At 42.9% G+C, this 15,246-nt stretch overlaps 1 protein-coding gene across 5 annotated transcripts in view; it reads left to right on the plus strand.

Annotated features, from left to right (window-relative positions):
• Positions 1-14,966: 14,966 nt before the first annotated feature.
• LOC145355866 (uncharacterized) overlaps positions 14,967-15,246 on the plus strand; it is a 92,261-nt gene continuing 91,981 nt past the window's right edge. For 4 of the 5 annotated variants that reach the window (XM_080208304.1, XM_080208322.1, XM_080208342.1 and 1 more), the window contains exon 1: positions 14,967-15,078. The gene's annotated coding sequence lies outside the window, so the exon portion shown is untranslated. The remainder of the gene's footprint in view (positions 15,079-15,246) is intronic. The other variant, XM_080208313.1, reaches the window with a different exon arrangement.

The following is a 15,246-nucleotide window of genomic DNA, read 5'->3' on the forward strand; positions in this document are numbered from 1 at the left end:
CATAAGCCTTTGAAAAGTGGCTGGTGTGTTTATCATCCCAAAGAGCGTTATTTGAAATTGATACAGCCCATTTGGGGTTACAAAAGCAGAAAGTTCTTTTGCTCTCTCCGACAAAGGTACTTGTCAGTAACCGCGAAGTAAGTCCAACTTTGTGATGTAAGTAGCTTGTCTGACTTTTTCCACACAATCATCTAACCTTCGAATTGGGTATGAATCAGATTTAGTCACAGTGTTAACTTTCCAATAATTATGCAGAATCGTTGAGTACTATCAGGTTTGGGAACCAATACAATCGGTGAACTCTTATTTCCCCATTTTTGACTTAACCAGCTTGTTGTCAGTTAACAGATCTTCCGCTTCTCACTTACAGTTTATTTAACGATTGAGGACTGTTCAAATCCAGGACAGAGGATCTTGGAATCCTCAAATCCAGGACAGAGGATCTTGGCATCCTCAAATCCAGGAAAGGAGCCCCTATGAAGGGGAAATTGATCTCTGCTCTGAAAATTAACACTCAAGCCCTCAAAGAGAAGTACCTCCCTTCAAGTGTGTGTGAGTAGGGATACTATCTGCACTTAAGCAACTTTTAGTAGTTAAATCAAAATAACTACCTGAGATTCTCTGAAAAAGTAACAAATAATAATTTATCTAAATAACAGTTAATAGGTTAACTAAACATTAACAAACCAAACAAAATACTAAACTAATGGAATGCCGTTTAGAAAATCCAATTCCCATTTATTAACAAAAAAACTGAACTTCTAATCACCCTCAAAATTTTAACCAGGTTTGTCATCTTCCAGAATCTGCCTTCTTTGTTGATTTGTTCTGTTTTCACTATTTTCAGTTAGTACCTTTGAGTTTGAGATGAGGCTTTCTTTTAAAACATAAATGTGACTGTTATTCTGTTAGACTGCAATTGCTGGCTCTCTCTCTCTCTCAGCTGAACTAAACTGTTATTCAGCAGGTGGCAGGTAGTCTTCTACCATATGTGCCCCTGCTCCCATCTTATACTCCTAAGGGCATACCCAAAATCCCCACAATCCAATTGGTTTACAAGTTATCAAAACATCACATTCAAATCTGAGAGGCTATTCAAATGCCTATTTCAAATTGATTGGTTAAACTTCAAAAACGTGGTAACAGATTTCAGGCATTTGAATCAGACCAAGGCAACCCTGCTGTTTTTGCCTCATGTATAGAACGTTACAGCGCAGTACAGGCCCTGCGGCCCTCGATGTTGCACTGACCTGTGAAACAAATCTAAAGCCCATCTAACTTACGGTATTCCAATATCATCCACTGTATAGGGCATTGGTGAGGCCGCAGCTGGAGTACTGTGTGCAGTTTTGGGCGCCGCACCTGCGCAAGGATATTTTGGCCCTGGAGGGAGTGCAGAGGAGGTTTACTAGGCTGATACCGGAGTTGAGGGGATTGAGCTATGAGGAGAGGCTGAATAAACTAGGCTTGTACTCGTTAGAGTTTAGAAGAATGAGGGGAGATCTCATTGAGACGTATAAGATGATGAATGGGATGGATAGGATAGAGGTGGAGAGACTCTTCCCGCTCAAAAAAGACAGTAGGACTAGGGGGCACAGCCTCAAGATAAAGGGGAGGCGGTTTAGAACACAGTTGAGGAGGAACTTCTTCACTCAAAGGGTGGTGAATCTCTGGAATTCTCTGCCCGTTGAAGTGGTGGAGGCTGCCTCGCTAAATATTTTTAAGAAGCGGGTTGATGGGTTCTTGATAAGAGAGGGGATTAAGGGTTATGGGGAGAGGGCGGGAAAGTGGAACTGAGCCACAACAGATCAGCCATGATCTTATTGAATGGCGGGGCAGGCTCGAAGGGCTAGATGGCCTACTCCTGCTCCTATTTCTTATGTTCTTATATGCTTATCCAATGACCCTTTAAATGCCCTTAATGTTGACGAATCCACTACTATTGCAGGAAGGGCATTCCATGCCCTTACTATGAGTAAAGAGCCTACCTCTGACATCTGTCCTATATCAATCGCTCCTCAATTTAAAGCCCTGTTCCCTTGTACTAGCCATCACCATCTGAGGAAAAAGGTTCACACTGTCCACCCTATCTAATCCTCTGATCATCTTGTATGCCTCTAAGTCACCTCGTAACCACCTTCTCTCTAACAAAAACAGCCTTAAGTCACTCAGCCTTTCCTCATAAGGCCTTCCTATCATACCAGGCAACATCCTGGTAAATCTTCTCTGCACCCTTGCCAATGCTTCCACATCCTTCCTATAATGTGGCGACCAGAACTGAACACAAGACTCCCAAGTGCGGCCGCACCAGAATTTTATACAGCTGCAACATGACATCATGACTCTGAAACCCAATCCATCCACCAGTAAAAGTTATTTATTTATTTTCATTGTTTCAGTCTGTGTACAGCTTGCGTCTACTTCTCTTCTATACAGAAAAAAACTACTTTTTCTAATAAAACCATGAAATTTTACAACTCTTTGCATTTTAGAAGTTTTTTTATAATTTTACGAACAGTAATTTCACAACACACTTTACATCCTATTTTCCAGCCAATTTTGTCTCCACATTAGTACTGTTTCTTTTATTCCATGAAATATAAAATTTCTCACAAGGCTGTTTATTGTAAGGCACTGAAAGTCTATGTCCACCACATCAAGAGCATTGTCCTCATCATTCTTTCTGTTACCTCTTCAAAAAAAACTCCAAGTTAGTTAAATACAGTTTCCCCTTTGGAAATCCATATTAACCAACCCACATTTTTCCATATTACTACTGATTCTATCCTGAATAATTGTTTCTGAAAGCTTGTCCGCCACTGATGTTAAACTGACTGGTCAGTAACCGCTGGGCTATCCTTACAACCTGTTTTGAACAAGGGCATAACATTTGCAATTCTCCAGTCCTCTGCCAACTTACAACCATTGTTGAACAAGGACATACCACTTCCAATTGTCCAGGCACCACCCCTGAGTCTGGAGAAGAGTGGAAGATTATGGCAGCACACCTGCAATTTCCATTCTTGCCTCCTTCAATATCCTTGGATGTATCTCATCTAGTCCTGGTGCCTTGGATGTATCTCATCCAGCCCTACTGCCTACTCAACACTTCCTCCATATCAATTTTAAACCCTTTTAGGGACAGATTTTCCTTTGTGTCTCCATTGGCTGGGTAGCATCCACCTCTTTACTAAGACGGATGCAAAGTATCCACTTAAGGCATGTCCCCAGACTCCATGTTTAAATTACCTTTTTGGTCCTTAATCAGCCCTAAACCTCCTTTTACCAACTTAACTTGACTGTCAGTCTTTTCTCATAATCCCTCAGTTCTTCTAATATGCTTTTTTTCATCTCCCCTCTGAACCTTCTGTATTCCTCTCAGTTCTCATCTGTCTCTTATACCTGAAGCCTGTCATAAGCGCAGTTTTTCTTCCTTATTTTAATATCTTTCTCCTTTTTCCTCCAAGGAGCTTGGATTTGTTTGCCCTACCCTTTTACAGGAATATAACCTGACTCTGTTTGGACCATTTCTGTTTTTGAAGTTAGCCAGTCCATTTTTCAGCTACAGTTTTTCCTGCCAACCCTCCGTTCCAATCTAACCAGCCCAGCTCAGTTCTTGCCCTACTGGGATTGGCTCTCCCTGAGTACATTATTTTTACTCTGGATTGCCCACTGCTCTTTCCTATCGTCATCCTAATCTTTACAATACACTGATCACTGTTTCTTAAATGTTCCTCCGCTGACACTTGATCTACTTGACTCACCTCATTTCCAAGAACCAGGTCCAATAGTGCTTCCTTTCTTTTTAAACTGATCACATACTGCTGTATAAAATCTTCCTGAATATAATCTAGAACTTTCACTCCTATCCTCCTTTTACATTACCCCTGTCCCAGTCTATAATTGGGTAATTCAAGTCCCCTATTATAACAAATCCAAAATGTTTGCATCGCTCTGTAAAATCCCTTCAGATTTGTTCTTCTACATCTTTCTCACTAGTTGCTGGTCTATAGATTACACCAAGCAATGTAATTGCACCCTTTTTTGTTCCTAAGCTCTAGCCAAATTGATTCTGTCCTTGAGCCCTGTGGGTGTCCTCTTTCTTCAGCAGTGTTTGAAGTTCCTTTACTACTGTCACAAGTAGACTTCATTAACACTGCAATGAAGTACTGTGAAAATCCCCCAGTCACCACATTCCAGTGCCTGTTCAGGTACACTGAGGGAGAATTTAGCATGGCTAATACACCTAACCAGTACATCTTCTGGACTGTGGGAAGAAACCCACACAGGCACAGGGAGAACATGCAGGCTTTAGACAGTCACCCAGCTGGGAATTGGACCTGGGTCCATGGTACTGTGAGGTAGCCATGATGTGGAGATGCCGGCTCCACGTGGACTGAGGTAAGCACAGTAAGAAGTCTCACAACACCAGGTTAAAGTCCAACAGATTTATTTGGCGGCACTAGCTTTCAAAGAATTAGGCTCCTTCTTCAGGTGAGTGAGGAGTTGTGTTCACAAACAAGGCACATACAGACACAAACTCAACTCACAAGAAAATGATTGGAATGCGAGTCTTTACAGGTAATCAAGGCTTAAAGATACGGACACTGTGAGTGGAGAGAGGGCCAAACACAGGTTAAAGAGGTATGTATTGTCTCCAGCCTTCTCCCCTGGCAACGCAAGATGGCAGCTGGCCATCTCCTCTGGTTATCAATTGTCTCACTAACTGTCCTGCCTGGATTACGTGTAATCTGACACTCCGAAAGCTTGTGCTATCAAATAAACCTGTTGGACTTGAACCTGGTGTTGTGTGACTTCTTACTATGAGGTTGCAGAGCTAAGCACTGTTCCAGGGACAATGCTCTCCTTAACCAATACCACCGCAACTTCCCTTTTTCTTCTTTTCCTATCTTTTCTGAACATTTATACCGAGGAATATTTAACATCTTGTCCTGCTCTTCTTTCAGTCAGGTCTCTTTTATCACCACAACATCATAGTTCCACATGGCAATCTGCACCTGAAATTCCCCAATCTTATTTACTGTACTCCACAATTCATACATGTGAATTAGATATCACTACTTTTTCTCTTAATCTGACCTCACCTATCATCTTACTATTCTCTATTCTAGAGTTTTCTGTCACTTGTATTTTATGCATTCTGATATTCCCCTCTCTAATATTTCTTCTTGGTTCCTACACCCCTGCTGAGTTAGTTTAAAGCCCAACAAGGAACTGTATTTTTTTTTTGGGTGCAGCCCTTCTGGCTTGCACAGGTGTCATTTCCCACAGAACCAGTCCGAGTATCCCATAAATTTAAAGCCCTCCTTATGTGCAATATTTCCAGCCACACAATCATCTGTCTTATCTCATACTTTCATACTCACTTGCATGTGGAACTGAGAGTAGCAAAAGATTAGAAAATTTATGGTCCTGCTTGATATTTTTTTACCTAGCTCCCCAATTGTGATTGCAAGTCCCCATCCCCCTTCCTACATAAATCATTGGTACCACTATGGACCAGGGCCTATGGCTGTTTACTCTCCGCCAGCAGAATGTCCTGTGGCTGCTGTTTGACTCTGGCACAGAGAGGTAACACACCTTCCTGGAGTCACATATGGCCAAAGAAATGCCTGTCACTTCCCCTAATTAATGAATCCCTTCTCATTATTTCTCTTCCTTTTTTCCTCCCCTTTTGTACAGCCAAGCCGCTTGTGATGCCATAAAGCTGGCTTTGACTACAGTCTTCTGAAGAATCAACACCTTCACCAGCTTCCGAAATGGAAAACCATTTTCTAAGTAGGAGCCTAGGGGACCCCTGCACTACCTGCTTAATTTATAGCCTTTCTATATGTGTGTTTAGTGCTCCCTCAGTGATGCCCATGATTCCCACTGTGACCTTGGAACTCTTTCTTAAGCCTCATCTTGAGCTTCTGCTATGCGCAGCCAGAGTCCAGGATTATGTCAGATAGTTGATTGCTCTGTGGTACAAACAGTCTTGATTCTGAAGTTGTCTTTATTTCATAGTAGCTTATTCTTTGAAAATGTGACTGAACACATTGTCGAAGGAAGAGCGGTGGATGTGGTTTACACGGACTTCAGCAAGGCGTTTGTTAAGGTCCCCCATGCAAGACTTCTTGAAAAGGTGAGAGAACATGGGATCCAAGGGGCTATTGCCTTGTGGATCCAGAACTGGCTTGCCTGCAGAAGGCAGAGAGTGGTTGTGGATGGGTCTTTTTCTGCATGGAGGTCAGTGATCAGTGGAGTGCCCCAGGGATCTGTTCTAGGACCTTTGCTGTTTGTCATTTTCATAAATGACCTGGATGAGGAAGTGGAGGGATGGGTTAGTAAGTTTGCCGATGTCACGAAGGTTGGTGGTGTTGTGGATAGTCTGGAGGGATGTCAGAAGTTGCAGCGTGACATAGATAGGATGCAAGACTGGGCAGAGAAGTGGCAAATGGACTTCAATGCGGATAAATGTGTAGTGGTCCATTTTGGCGGGTCCAATGGGATGAAGGAGTACAATATCAAGGGTAGGACTCTTAGCAGTGTTGAGGAGCAGAAGGACATTGGGGTCTGGGTGCATAGGACTCTTAAATCGGCCTCGCAGGTGGAGGATGTGGTCAAGAAGGCGTATGTGTGCTAGCCTTCATTAATCGAGGGATTGAGTTTAGGAGTTGGGAGGTAATGCTGCAACTTTATAAGACCCTTGTCAGACCCCACTTGGAATGCTGTGCGCAGTTCTGGTCGCCTCACTACAAGAAGGATGTGGAAGCTATTGAGAGGGTGCAGAGGAGATTTACAAGGATGTTGCCTGGATTGGGAGGCATGCCTTATGAAGATAGGTTGAGGGAGCTAGGTCTCTTCTCCCTGGAGAGACGAAGATTGAGATGCGACCTGATAGAGGTTTATAAAATGTTGAGAGGTATAGATAGGGTGGATTCTCGGAGGCTATTTCCCAGGGCTAAAATGGTCGCTACGAGAGGACACAGGTTTAAGGTGCTGGGGAGCAGGTACAGAGGAGATGTCAGGGGGTAAGTTTTTTACTCAGAGGGTGGTGAGTGAGTGGAATCGGCTGCCGTCGGTGGTGGTAGAAACTTGCTGGGGTCTTTTAAGAGACTTCTGCATGAGTACATGGGAATTAATGGGATTGAGAGTTACAGATAGGCCTGGTAGGCATGTATATGATCGGCGCAACTTGTGGGCCGCAGGGCCTGTTTGTGCTGTAGTGTTCTATGTTCTATGTTTTACTGGGATGTATGCTGCATCCCTTGTGTATATGCAAAGTGACTGGCCGCTTTTTCGATATTCATATTGTTACGAAGCAGAAGTGGATCCCCCCCTCTGAGAACTAACAACTAACCACTCAAGGAGGGGTACTTCACCCTATATAATCTGTAAAAGTGAGTGTGAAATAGTACGATCTGCGCTTCAGCAACTTTTAGTGGTTAAATAAAAATACCTGACACACTCTCTGAAGTCAGCAAGTAATAATTTATTTATCTAACTAATAGCGAATGATCAAACTATTAACAAAACCAAATAAAACACAATTCTAATGGAATGCTCTTTAGATAAATACAATTCCCATTTATTAACAAAAAAAAATAGAACTTCAGTCACTCTCTGAATTACAAGCAGGTTTGATGTCTTCTGGAATATTCTGGACTTTCTCTGTTGATTCTTCTGCTTTCTTTGGTACCTTCATTATCAAAATGAAGCTTTTTCTAAGACATGGATAAGGCTGTTACTTTGGCAGAGGGCAGTTGCTTTTTCTGCTTATTGTCCCACTGTCTTCTTCTTTTATACCTGTGATAATATATCAATATCCCCTACAATAAGATTGGTTCCAGGTTGCCAAAACCATCAAATTTAAATCAGATAGTTTGCTGGTATCCAGTGCTGGATTTAAATTGACTGATTAAATTCAAAAGCCTGCTCCGATTCAAATTGATTGTTGGCTAAATGCAAAAGCCTGTTCTGATTCAAATTTATTGGGCTACGTTCAAAAAATTCAAAAGCCTGAATGCCTGTTATCAAGGCAACTCTGTTGCTTGGCCTTCGATACAAATGTTACAGTTTTGGGCTCCTTATGTACTTGCATTTTCTAAAAAAACACCACCTTTTTAAAGGGACCATGCAACACTTTCACCTCTTAGCATTTTACATTTTTAAAATAATTTTACAAACAACAAATTCTAATATTCTATTCAACTTTGCAACAAATGGCATCACAGTGGCTGGCAAGAAAACATTTACATGTTGCTACTTTTAGAGAAAATACTATTACCTACACAATATCAGTCATTCTGGGTAATCACACTGTTGGTTTCTGATACGTAGGCAAATTTACTGCTTTAAATAAAACTAATGCAGCCCTATAAAATACTTCTCTGCAATCAGAACCCGTCCTGATCAAATAAACAAAACCAACAATTTAAGCATCCACAGATGCTCTATGTTGAACTGAGGTGCAGTTAATTGGTTATCCAATATATTTTGCATTTTGTTGGTGTATTTCTCAACCCAAACACTATCCAATATTGTGCCAACATCAGCAGCAATACTTAATGTTCCATGAGCAACACTGTTGTAATTTTTGAACTCATTATTTGTAGACCATCTTCGGGCACCACCTCTTAGCCAACAATATCTTCATTTGCAATCTCCTACTTGCCCTATCTAACTCCCCCACGTGGATGCATCAGGACTGGTGCTTCGAGTGAAGCGAGATCCATGTTTGGCATCACTGAATACTAAGGAACTTGTGTCTTTCTCAAGCTGCAGAAGACCCAGGCAGAATGGAACAGATAAAAGAATTCATGAAAAGTGGGCTTTCATGCCACTGTAATCAAAGGAATATATTTTAGATTTAATATGTTTAACTGACAACTAACGAAGGGTAAAACTGGAGAGGCAGGATGAGCTGACAAATGCTCACTTATATCTCCATCAGCTTTGCTGGCCACTCTTCCTAGGATCTGTAAAGCTTTATCCTCATTTGTAAATACTTTGTGATAACGTGACATATTTCAGTCATTAATCTGCTTGCCTACAATTATAGAACAAAAATTCACCTGTTGCAGTAGCTCCATTCTCTTGTTCTGTGCCTGGTATCTAATAGGTGCTGAGGTGAAAGGACGATGTTTCTCACAAGAATTGACATAATAGTTTTCTGAATTCAGTAATTTGTACCAACAGCAGGGTTCCTTCCACAGAATAGCAGTGGCAGCCTCAGGTAGGAGTCACCAGAAAGACTGATTGCACAGTAGATAGGCTGCTGGCTGCAGACTACAGAATTACTTACTTACACAAACATTTGCCTGGAGTGATATGAGTACAAATGGAAGGATAAAGAAAAGAAGCAGGTAATGACTATTACGAATAAGGAACACTCTAACCGCCGCCCCTTGATTTTCAATGATGCTACCATCATTGAATCCCCCACTCCCAACATCCTTGGGGTTACCATTGACCAGAAACTCAACTCACCACATAAATACAGTGGCTACAACAGCAGGTCAGAGGCTAGGAATACTGCGGTGAGTAACTCACCTCCTGCCTCCCCAAAGCCTGTGCACCATTTACAACAGTCAAAAGTCTGACAACACCAGGTTTTAGTCCAACCGATTTATTTGATAGTAAACTCACAAGCTTTCGAGGGGACTCCCTCTTCGTCAGGTGAATGGAGAGTTCTGGCCTCGGACAGAGCATATAAAGCACAGACAGTTTAGAGATTACTGACCACATCATCACCATTTACAAGGCAGAGGTGTAATGGAATGCTTCCCCACTTGTCTGAATGGGTGCAGCTCCAACAACACTCAAGAAGCTTGACACCATCCAGAATAGAGCAACCTGCTCAATTGGCACCACATCCACAAACATCCACTCCCTCCACCACCGACGCAGTTGCAGCAGTGTGTACTATCTACAAGATGCAGTGCAGCAATTCACCAAAGATCCTTAGACAGTATGTTCCAAACCCACAACCACTTCTATCCAGCAGGACAAGGGCAGCAGATATGGGAATACCACCCCTTGCAAGTTCCCCTCCAAACCACTCACTTTGCTGACTTGGAAATGCCGTTCCTTAGCAGTCGCTGGGTCAGAATCCTGGAATTTCCTCCATTATGGCATTCTGGGTCAACCCACAACACGTGGACTGCAGCGTTTCATCAATGTTTCATCAAGGCAGCTCACCACCAATTTGTCAGTGGCAAATAGAGATGGGCAATAAATGTTGGCCAGCCAGTGACGCCCATGTCCCACAAATGAATTTAAAAAATGTGGAAAAGTGCCCAGGTATGTCCAGTTACAAAAAGCAGGATGAATCCTATCCAGTCAATAACTGCCCTATCTGTCTACTCTTGATCATCAGTAATATGATGGAAGAGGACAGGTGTTAACAAGTGGCATTTGCTTAGCAATAACCTGCTCACTGACACTCAGTTTGTGGTCACTCAGCTTCAGCTCTCATTACAGCCATGGTTCAAACATGAACAAAAGAACTGAACTTCAGAGATAAGATGAGAGTGACTGCCCTTGACATCAGGCAGCATTTGACCAAGTGTGGTTTCTGGGAGTCACAGCAAAACTGCAGTGAATGGAAATCAGGAGAAAAACTCTCTGCTGGTTGGAGTCATGATGTGGAGATGCTGGCATTGGACTGGGGTAAACACAGTAAGAAGTCTCACAACACCAGGTTAGAAGATAAACACGGGACACGGTGGACAGAGTACCCTTCGTTGTCCAGTACTTCCCCAGAGCGGAGAAGCTACGACATCTTCTTCGGAGTCTTCATGTCATTGATGAAGGCGAACATCTCACCAAGGCCATCGCCACACCCCCACTTCTTGCCTTCAAACAACCGCACAATCTCAAACAGACCATTGTTCACAGAAAACTACCCAGCCTTCAGGAGAACAGTGACCACAACACCACACAGCCCTGCCACAGCAACCTCGACAAGACATGCTGGATCATCGACACAGTTGCCATCATCTCACGTGAGAACACCGTCCACCAGGTACATGGTACATACTCTTGCAACTCGGCCAACTTTGTCTACCTGATAAGCTGCAAGAAAGGATGTCACGAGGCATGGTACATTGGGGAGACCAGGCAGATGCTACGACAATGGATGAATAAACACTGCTCAACAATCACCAGGCAAGACTGTTGTCTTCCTGTTGGCGAGCACTTCAGTGGTCATGGGCATTTGGCCTCTGATCTTCGGGTAAACGTTCTCCAAGGCAGCCTTCACGACCTATGACAGTGCAGAGTCGCTGAGCAGAAACTGATAGCCAAGTTCCGCACGCATGGATGGCCTCAACCAGGATCATGGGTTCATGTCACACTATCTGTAACCCCCATGACTTGCCTGGGCTTGCAACATCTCACTTACTGTCCTATCTGGAGACAATACACATCTCTTTAACCTATGCTTAATGCTATCTCCACTCAAATTGTCTGCACCTTTAAGAATTGATTAACTGTAACAACTCGCATTCTAATCAGTATTCTGTAAACTGTGTGTGCCTTTATACGCTGTTTGAGACCAGAACTCTCCACTCACCTGATGAAGGGGCGAACTCCAAAAGCTTGTGGGTTTACTATCAAATAAACTTGTTGGACTTTAACCTGGTGTTGTGAGACTTCTTACTAGGTTGGAGTCATAACAGAGCAAATTGGTCATGCTTGTTGGTGTTAATCGTCTCAGTTCTAGGACATCACTGCAGGTGTTCCTCAAGGTAGAGACCTAGGCCCAACCATTGCAGTGTTCAGCATTATTTGCAACTCCTTACATCCTGAAGCAGTCTGCTTCCAGATGCAGCGAGACCTGAACAATATTCAGGCTTGGGTTAATAAGTTGCAAGTAACATTCATGCCACACAAGTGTCATACAATGACCATCTCCAACAAGAGGGAGTCTAACCATCTCCCCATAACATTCAACGGCATTACCATCACTGAATCCCCAACCATTAACATCCTGGAGCTTACTACTGACCAGAAACTTAACTGGACCATCCATATAAATACTGTGGCTACAACAGTATGTCAAAGGTGAGGAACCCTGCAGCGAGTAATTAATCTCTTGACTCCCCAGGATTTGTCCACCAAATACAAGGCACAAGAATTTGAAGGAATTCTCACCATTTGCCTGGATGAGTGCACCTTCCAACATTTAACGAGCTTGATACCATCCAGGACAAAACAGCCAGTTTGATAGGCATCCCTTCCAGAAATATTCACTCCCTCATCAGTGACAAACAGTGACATTAGTATGTTCAATCTATAAGATGTACAGAAAGAACTCACCAAGGCTGCTTTCGCTCTCCCATTTAACTGCACCACAGTTCAACATGGAACATTGCAAGGACTCAAAGGATAGTCTTTGCCACCTCTGTGGATGCTTAAACTGTCAAATTCGAGGTGGTTTGTGCTTTATTTTGTTTTCTCAGAATTGGCACTATTTCAGAGAAGCAATTTACAGGGCTTCATTGATCTTATTGAAGCTGAAAACACATTTAGAACCATCCAAAGTTCATGATTTCAAGCAACATTTGCATGATTCCCACGGTAGGACAATTGCCCACCAAAAGTTTGCACTTCCTAGTCAATTGCCATGAAATCCTTGTCTGGGACCTTTTGGGTTGGAGATTTTCCCAGCACATCTTTAGACTACCCCCCAGTTACACTGCCCCAGAGCTCAAAATTTGCAGCCCTATACGTTTCAAAGAAATCACAAATTGTTCTTCAAAACTCTAATGAATATAGGCCCAAACTGCTCAACCTTTCCTCATAAGACAACTCCTTCATTCCAGAAATCAACCTAATGAACCTTTTTGGAATTGCTTCCAATGCAAGTATATTGGAGAAGGATGTGAAATCAACTGTATCAAAGGAAAAGGACATTATGGATATTTTCCCTTTGTCATAGTTGTACTGGATGTAATTTGTGACTTTGATAAAAGCTGTTTTAGTACTGTGGCAGGCGTAGAAATAGTTCCCAAGTGCTAGTGTCAAGGGTTTGAATTTTGAGGCGACTGATGATTTGAAGGAGAGGGAGACTCTACTTGGGGAGAACCATTAACAATATAAGGTAATACGAGAGTCAGGAAAATAGGTGGGCAGAGCTTCATAAGAACATTTGACCATAAGACATATCAAGTCTGCTCTGCCATTCAATCATGGCTGATACTTTTCTCATCCCCATTCTCCTGCCTTTTCCCTATAACCCCTGGTCCCCTTATTAATCAAGAACATATCTATCTCTACCTCCATAACCTTCTGTGGCAAAGAGTTCCACAGATTCACCACTCTCTGGCTGTAGAAATTCCTCCTCATCTCTGTTTTAAAGGATCATCCCTTTAGTCTGAGGTTGTGCCCTCTGGTTCTAGTTTTTCCTAGTAGTGGAACCTATCCAGGCCTTGCAGTATCCTGTTTCAATAAGTTCCCCCTCATCCTTCTAACCTCTAACGAGTATAGACCCAGAGTCCTTAACCATTCCTCATATGACAAGCTCTTCATTCCAGGGATCATTCTTGTGAAACCCCTCTGGGCCCTTTCCAAGGCCAGAACATCTTTCCTTAGATATGGAGCTTAAAACTGTTAACAATACTCCAAATGCGATCTGACCAGAGCCTTATACAGCCTCAGAAGTACATCCCTGCTCTTATATTCTAGCCCTCTCAACATGAAAATTACCATTGCATTTCCCTTCTTAACTGCTGACTGAACCTGTGCATTAATCTTATGAGAATCTTGAACAAGGACTCCCAAGTCCCTTTGTGTTTCTGATTTCCTAAGCATTTCCCCATTTAGAAAATAGTCTATGCCTCCATTTCTCCTTCCAAAGTATATAACCTCACACTTTTCCACATTGTATTCCATCTGCAACTTCTTTGCCCACTTTCCTAACCTGTCCAAGTCTTTCTGCAGTCTTCCCTTCCTCAATACTACCTGCCCCTCTACATATCTTTGTATGTATAAATTCCCATTTGTATAATGGGAATATAGTCGAGAAAGGAGGTGCGTCTCGTGGACAAGATGAGTTTACAGAAGGTTTGGTGGGACATGAGAGAGTAACTAGCGAAAGTTGTGAATTTGGGGCTAAGGCAGAGAAAAAATTTGACTACTGGGCTAGAGGAAGGGAGGAAAATATCAAAGATTGGTTTCAATCTTAGTGACCAAGAAATCCACGATTGTTCCTTGCAATTCTTGTTGGAGTTGAAGGTGGTGAAGATAGTGGAAAGGGAGTTAAGAAATCAGTGAGCAGCAAGAAAAAGATGCTAGGGCTTGGTTTTGCATTCCTAATCAGCAGTTTTGCTAGATGAGAACAATATTGCTTCATGTGGTCCGGCCAGATCTTGCAGTGAATGATCATATCAGCTGTCGATCAAACTCACTGCTCTTCATCCATTAGACATAGGGGAGCAGTGGTAAGGACTGCTTATTGTATTAGTTTTCATTTAAAATAAACAATGACTAAGTTTTTACTAAATTTCTAGTCATATAAGGATTGCTGGACTCTATTATCAACATTTTTAAATGATGCTTGACGAGTTCTCAGGTTGGGAAAATTACTAATTTAAATGGAAGGCTCATAGGGAGGCAATGGTATTGTCACTGGGCTAGTCACTCAAGGGAATACCCTAGGATTTGGGGTTTGAATCCCACCATGGGATGGTGAAATTTGAATTCAACAAAATCTGGAATTAAGAATCTAATGATGATCATGAAGCCAATGTCAATTGTTAGAAAAAAAACCCATCTGGTTCACTGACGTCCTTTAGAGAAGGAAATCTGTCATCCTTACCAGGTCTGGCCGACATGTGACTCCAGGATCACAACAATGTTGTTAGCACCGCCCACATTCCAGGCTCTCCTGGACTGCAGTAAGTTATTACGCATGCGCCCCCTTTCTCCGGCTGGCAGGAAGTGACGTTAAGGCAGCGGATGTCGATCGCCGGGAGCGCAGGTGGACGGTTTGCGGGGTTCAGCTCGGAGACGCGAGCGGGGCGGCTGTGGGCTTTCCTTCCTCTACCCGGCCGGAGAGGTTATAATTGAAAGGTGTTTAACATCGATGTTAACGGGCGGCAGAGGAGAGGCTGCAGAGGCCTGCGTGCGCGGGTTGCGGTGCATTACGGCCTTGCCGTTGAGGGTCTGTCTGCACGGCTCCATCTCTCACTCCTGATTTTTGTGAGGAGCAGCTTCAGAACTGAGTACCGCTGACCAGGC

Source organism: Carcharhinus amblyrhynchos, chromosome 2, assembly GCF_965287045.1.
Source record: "Carcharhinus amblyrhynchos chromosome 2, sCarAmb.v2.hapA, whole genome shotgun sequence".
Taxonomy (NCBI): domain Eukaryota; kingdom Metazoa; phylum Chordata; class Chondrichthyes; order Carcharhiniformes; family Carcharhinidae; genus Carcharhinus; species Carcharhinus amblyrhynchos.